This window comes from Rutidosis leptorrhynchoides, chromosome 3 (genome assembly GCF_046630445.1).
Source record: "Rutidosis leptorrhynchoides isolate AG116_Rl617_1_P2 chromosome 3, CSIRO_AGI_Rlap_v1, whole genome shotgun sequence".
Classification (NCBI taxonomy): Eukaryota; Viridiplantae; Streptophyta; class Magnoliopsida; order Asterales; family Asteraceae; genus Rutidosis; species Rutidosis leptorrhynchoides.
In genome coordinates, this window is record NC_092335.1 from 119,677,510 (window position 1) to 119,685,334 (window position 7,825).

The window sequence follows — 7,825 nt, forward strand, 5'->3', positions numbered from 1 at the left end:
ATTTATAATAGAAATATCAGACAGAGTAATCGAGGCAGATCACCGTATTTAATTACAGAGATCTTAATTTCCTTATTCACCGAAGAAACAAATCTTTTAGATTTCGAAATTTCCTTTAAATCCCTTGAATTCCGGAATTCAACCAAGACAACGTCAAAAGTTAAGATGCACCTCATTTTTCTAAATTCAACCCTCCACGTCAAAAGTTAAGATGAACCTTATCTTCTAAATTCAACCTGGCTATGTCAAAAACTAAGACAAATCTTTACTTCTTTATTTCACTCTTTGTGATAGCTTCATTTGTACTCTTCGAATAATCGAATTATTTTTTTATCCGTATTACTCAATGATGATAAAACTCAATTTATCAACTCATATTTGTCATGAAAACATTTTTATTGTTAGCCATGACCACCTCAGTCAAATTTCGGGACGAAATTTCTTTAACGGGTAGGTACTGTGACGACTCGGGAATTTCCGACCAAATTTAAACTTAATCTTTACATGATTTCGACACGATAAGCAAAGTCTGTAATGCTGAGTCTCAAAATTTTTGAATTATTTTCATATATAGAAATTACCCTTTGACGATTCCCGACGATTCATGAACAATTGTGTGTAATTAGTTATGTATAAATGTATGTATGTATATATATATATATATATATATATATATATATATATATATATATATATATATATATATATATATATATATATATATATATATATAAACATAAATAAGTATAGATATAATAATGAGAAATAATAAATACAAATTTAATCATCAAAATTAAACATGTAAAATATAATACAAGACAAGAAAGTTGTTATTAAAAATAAATCTATGTACAGATATATACATGATTTAGGTAATAATTATTATTATTTGTATATTGGAATATTTATATAAAAGTTATAAATATTAAAAATTATAATAATTTTTAGATTATGATTATCAAAATAAAGATTTTTAAATATAAATATTATTATAAAATGGATTAAAATTTCAACTTAAGTTATAAAATTAATTATTATTAGTTATTATTATTATTAAGAAGATTACTAACAATTAGCAATTTTATTTGAAATTATTATCATTGACATTAACATTATTAACAATATTATTCATAATTGTTATTATCATTATTATTTATATTATTAATATTACTATTTATTATTATTAATAATATTAACAAGATTATTATTTATATATTTATGTTTATTATTAATATTAAATATATTACATGAGATATTAATCGTACGAAGTTGGTTTCCCATCTCTATCTGTCAAATATTTTTTTCTTCTTTCTGACCTATGTATTTTGTTTTCTCTCGTATTTTTTCCTCCTGCCTTAGATATATTGTCGACCATCTTTGATTTAGGGATCAATCTCAATTAAATAATCACTACAAACAACACCTTCATCACACTTTTGGCATTCACCATCTTTACCTTGCACCACCATTAAAGACCACCGAGAGCCACCACTCCCTAACACCGTCTACCACCACCTTGAACCCATTTGATCATCACCTTGATCACTAGCACCATACACCACTGCCATAACCACCACTCTCATCACTACCATCTCTCTCTTCTCTCTCTCCAAGGTTATACGTATATATACGGTACATATGTATATGGTGATATATACACAAAACCCACTTCACCTCCGGTACCCTCACCACACCACCTTTTAACGGCTACAATACACAATCGAAAACCTCTCAAAACCATACCAAATATATAGAAAATTCTACTACTGTTACGGTCTGTATTGGTTCTTGTTTGACAAACACCATCGATTGAACCACCACAACAGTCCACACTCTAACTGCTACTGTTACTGTACGTCTTTCTGTTTACTGTCAAAATAAACTAATAACCATGTAACGGTTATTCTGTAGCTGTTACTACTACTGTACGTACGGTTTCTACTTCAACTTAAAATTTGCAGTTGTTGTTGCTTCTACTTTCTGTCGTATCTATTATGTCTCCATTTAAACCGATCATAAAAATCACTTTGAGAATAGCCCACCATCCACTATCGAGCATAAAGTTAAATCATGTTGTTGTTTAGTCGACATATACAGCTATTATCACTTTGATCCTATTATTGTATATATTAAAATATAGAGGATACATAGTGGGTGAGAGGGGGCCGACCATAATGGAACATTAAGGGGACCGAACATATTTTTCTTTTTTTTGATAGTTTGATAATGAGTGAAGATGTACATAAATAATGATAAATATGATGAACTTATACATGATGATTGATGATGATGGTATGATTTTAAAGATCGATGATGAACGAGTATAATAAAGATGATGATCGAAATGATATAGTGATGATGCTGTACATGATGATGGTGCTTATCGATGATGATAAGATGATGTAACATGATGGAGATGGAAATCCATGATGATAATGAAGATTTGAATTAAATGGGTTTCATAATATATTAGAAAAACAGAATTTGATGAGGGGTTTAGAGTGTTAGGAGTTGAGCGGGAGGTTGCGGGTTCGAGTCCTGGCAAAGACAGTTTATTTATTTTTGGAGCTTTTAAGGTAGAACTCTATTATTATTAATACTATTATCACAATTATTATTATTATTATTATTATTATTATTATTATTAATATTATTATTATTATTATTATTATTATTATTATTATTATTATTATTATTATTATTATTATTATTATTATTATTATTATTATTTTTATTATTATTATTATTAATATCATTGATATTATTGTTGTTAACATTATTGTTAAAAAATATTATTTTTATAAATATCATTTAGTAAAGTATTATTATTATTATTATTATTATTATTATTATTATTATTATTATTATTATTATTATTATTATTATTATTATTATTATTATTATTTATTACTATTATTATTATCAGTACTATTATTACAACATATCTTACTTACGAAAAATGTATCTAACACATATATAATATCTATGTTAAGCTTACAAACTATTTTGTTTTCAAAATAAAATATTATTATTTATTATTGATTAAATTACATATAAGATATAAATATATTTTAATATAACTTTATATATAAACTTTAATATATCATATATGCTTTAATAGATATACAAATGATATAGGTTCGTGAATCCGAGGCCAACCCTACACTTGTTCAATGTCGTCATATGTATTTTTACTATAAAATACAGTATGGTGAGTTTCATTTGATCCCTTTTACTCTTTACATTTTTGGGCTGAGAATACATGCAAATACTTTATTAACTGTTTTGCAATATTTGTATGCTTGAGTTTCATTTGCTCCCTTTTTACTCTTTACGTTTTTGGGCTGAGAATACATGCAAGTACTTTATTAACTGTTTTACAATATTTATATGCGTGAGTTTCATTTGATCCCTTTTACTCTTTACATTTTGGGGTGAGAATACATGCAAATGCTTTATTAACTGTTTTACAAAATTTATATGTGTGAGTTTCATTTGCTCCTTTTTTAAATGCTTTTACAATATATATTTTTGGAACTGAGAATACATGCGCTGCTTTTATAACTGTTTTACGAAATAGACACAAGTAATCGAAACTACATTATATGGTTGAATGATCGAAATCGAATATCCCCTTTATTAAGTCTGGTAATCTAAGAATTAGGGAACAGACACCCTAATTGACGCGAATCCTAAAGATAGATCTATTGGGCCTAACAAACCCCATCCAAAGTACCGGATGCTTTAGTACTTCGAAATTTATATCATGTCCGAAGGAGGATCCCGGAATGATGGGGATATTCTTATATGCATATTGTTAATGTCGGTTACCAGGTGTTCAATCCATATGAATGATATTTTTGTCTCTATGCATGGGACGTTTATTTATGAGAAATGAAAATCTTGTGGTCTATTAAAATGATGAAAATGATTATTTATGTTAAACTAATGAACTCACCAACCTTTTGGTTGACACTTGAAAGCATGTTTATTCTCAGGTATGAAAGAAATCTTCCACTGTGCATTTGCTCATCTTAGAGATATTACTTGGAGTCATTCATGACATGTTTTAAAAGACGTTGCATTCGAGTCGTTGCGTTCATCAAGATTATTATTAAGTCAATTATAGTTAGATATATTATGAAATGGTATGCCTGCCGTCAACTTTCGATGTAATGAAAGATTGTCTTTTCAAAAACGAATGCAATGTTTGTAAAATGTATCATATAGAGGTCAAGTACCTCGCGATGTAATCAACTGTTGTGAATTGTTTATAATCGATATGGACGTTTTCCGGATGGATTAGGATGGGTTACTACAAAAGTTACCTAGGGTTTCATTATTAACTTCTTTATATAATGGTGGTTGTGAATTAGAAAGGCATAGAGAATTGAGTATGGGTTTAGTAATCAGCTCTTAGAGCTTGGGCAGAAGATCTTGTGATCTTTATGATATTTTTATCTTGTATTTCTTCTTCACTTAATAAACACTTCATCCATTTATCATCCTCTGTTCTTCATATTATATTTCATTATTAACTTGTTCTTCACAATTTACTAGCTTTATTTCATAATCTGTTGTGATTATGTTGTGATTTCTATAAATTGGTTCCATTGCCTCTTACCCTCTTCATCTCCATCAATGGTGAATCAAGATCAACCTTCCATTACCACTCAATTAGAAGCTCAAATTGATGCTCATGATGAAAAACTGGAGCTGTTATCATCTCAGGTTAGAGATCTCACTGTTTCCATAAATGAAATACTGAATTGCCAAAAATCATCGAAACAATGATGGATAAGCTGTTTGGATCAAATTAGGCACCACATACATACTCGAGGCTTTGTGATCTTTGTATGATGAAGGAGATATCGAAAAATATATTGAAATATTCAAATCCTTATCTGCCCTAATTCCTAACCTATCAGCAAATCAAGCAATTGAAATTTTTATAAGTGGATTACAAATAAAATTTTATGGTTCATTGGGGGCAGGCACCCCCCGCCCCAAGCTATTTTCGTCCCTGGATGTAAGACTTATGGATTGTTCTATCTTTTGATTTATTAAGGTTTTTATGTTCAATTAAGTGTGTTTTCTTAAAATATCCATTGTTGTGTTCATCTATATATTGTTAATTTAATTATACAGGTTATTGGATTTGGTTTATGTGAGTTTATCAATATTCATAGCTTGTACTTCATCTTTAGATCTAGACAATTAGATGTGAGTGCAATTGGTGATTAAATTGATATTGTGATAATGCAATCATGTAGGCTATTCCGAGTGATCCCGATAGCCTAGGTTTTATGTGAGTTTAACCAAGAGAAAGTCTCGTTTAATTTAACATGGTAATATCGGTCCTTTCAGCGTGGCCATTTTCAAAGTGGGGAATAGACATAGTAGGGCAACAGGAAAGCATCAATTACTTCAGCGTGACCATTAACCGAAGCTCCCAGAGGTTACAAATTCTTAGTTGTCGCTATCAATTACTTTACAAAGTGGGCAGAAGCAAAGCCCTTGAGCACGACAACAGGAAAGCATATTGAAAAATTTGTTTGGGAACACATTGTATGTCAATTTGTATCCCCCAAGAAATCTTCTCTGAAAATGGGAAACAATTCGCCAAAGGTAGATTCCTAGGGTTATGTGAAAGGCTACAGATCAAGCAAACGTTCACATCTATGCACCATCCCCAAGTGTAACATTCGTCAAAACCAATTAACGGAATGTTAACTCTGGTCCAAGTGTTTAGCTTGACTTCTACATAACAGCAATAATTTACAGCGGAAGCAATTAATACCTGAGAATAAAACACACAAAATAGATCAACAATAATGTTGAGGGAATCTACAGGTTTTAGGTAAACAATACAATATGTTTAAGAAATGATATTGAGAAAATTTTTATTAGTGAAAGACCACCAAGGGTTAATGTTAAAGGTTTGTAGACAGCACCGTATCCCATTTCAAAAGTTTGTTGACACTATCATGTCAAGCTTCAAATATTTGTAGACAATACCATGTCAAGTTTCAAATATTTGTTGACAATACCATATCAAGTTTTATCTCATTTGTTCGTAAACCACAGTTTTAAATAACGTTGTATAGTATCCAAAAACAATATTCAGAAAAATAGTTTAATCACATTTGACCACGAGATTTCAAATGTTTACATAATCCATGAGCACCCGAATACTAACAATGACCTGGGTATAGAAACCACTACACTCCCTTTACCCCATAAAAATGTTATACACTTGTTCGAGTATACTTAATGTTCAAAGTAAATGTACCACAATTAATATTGTTTGGGTGAGGTTGTCTAACCTAACGGATCCGTCCATCTAAATTTTGCTTACCCGAAGGTAATAAAAGTATTCAAGATAGGGGCTTTGTGAACAAAACTCAATATGTATAATAAGTACTCGTGTCAAACATAAAAGCATTTATAAAATGTAGGTAATAAGCGTGTATTCTCATCTCAAAAATAGTAAGTAAAAGTGGGACTGTAGACTCACCTTTGAATAGCTCTTGAACAAACGTAAGCAAATTACTTGTATAGTTTATATCCGAATAAAGAAACCTAAGTATACGTATATAGGTTGGTCATTATTTATGTCTTATAATATAGTGGTTTCATAGAGTAAGTTGTCTTATTGCTCGACTCGACTCGTTTCAAAGTAAAAGTCAACTAATTCATGCAAGTCAACAAAAGTCAACTAAAGTCAAACCAAAAGTCAAACTTAGTCAAAGTGGTCAACTAAAGTCAACATCAGTAGGTTCATGTCAAATGTTGGTCAACATGTCAAACTTAGGTCAACTAACACGTTTCAGATAAAAGTTTGTCAAATACGCGATGACAGTTTATCGTCTAACATAACGTTCATGTATAGGTTGCAAACAATGCACAATATCTCATAGAACATAATACATGGTAGTATGAAAAGCTCCAGATCTTAGCTAGACATATAAACATTTCCAAAAAGCAATAGCAGGGTCTCATACGATGCATATAAGTCGGGTTTCAGAATGGACGCATTTATGATTCACTAAATCAGTTCCTGACTGCGCACCAATATCGTTTTGGCTATAACCGGATCTAGGGACATGAAATTGATGCAAGGTCAGTGGAAATGGTTCAAGGACAAATAAATTTACCACGTATCCAAAATTTAGCCATTTTTGTTCAGCCGATATGTACAGTTAATTCAATCAAGTGGGACGTTCTGTTTCAGCTCAATTCAGAAGTCACCAAAACTATGGCCTTAGTGTGCACAATGGATCAATTTTCATGACTTGACATAAACTAAACATAAGTCACCAAACATACAAAGTTTCAATATCCAAAAGGGCAAGGTCTCAATAGGTCCACAACTCATGCTAGAAGACTAGAGGTGCATACGTTACAGATTTGGACTGAATTCAGGTTATCGTTTTGATTCGCATATTACTCAAGTTTCAAAAATTCAAATGATACAAGGCCTAAGTGAATAGTTAACTATAACATGTGAATTTTCCATAAATTCAAATACCTAAATCATCAACTCATTGCAAATGAATTAAAAAGTCAATTTCAAAATAATGATTAATTATGTTTTTCATGTTCATTCGATTAAGCATACCAGAAGCTATATAAATCCAAACTGCATGAAATCCTAGTCTAACTTGAGTGTTTTTAAGTCATATATACAATGGTTAACATGTTATAACATAATTTACAAAGCACACAACTCGGAAAATTCGGATTCATGGCAAGATTACAACAAAACTTCAATTTAACATATCTAGAGCATATGATAATGAAATCCATTGATTCTTGAGCCTAT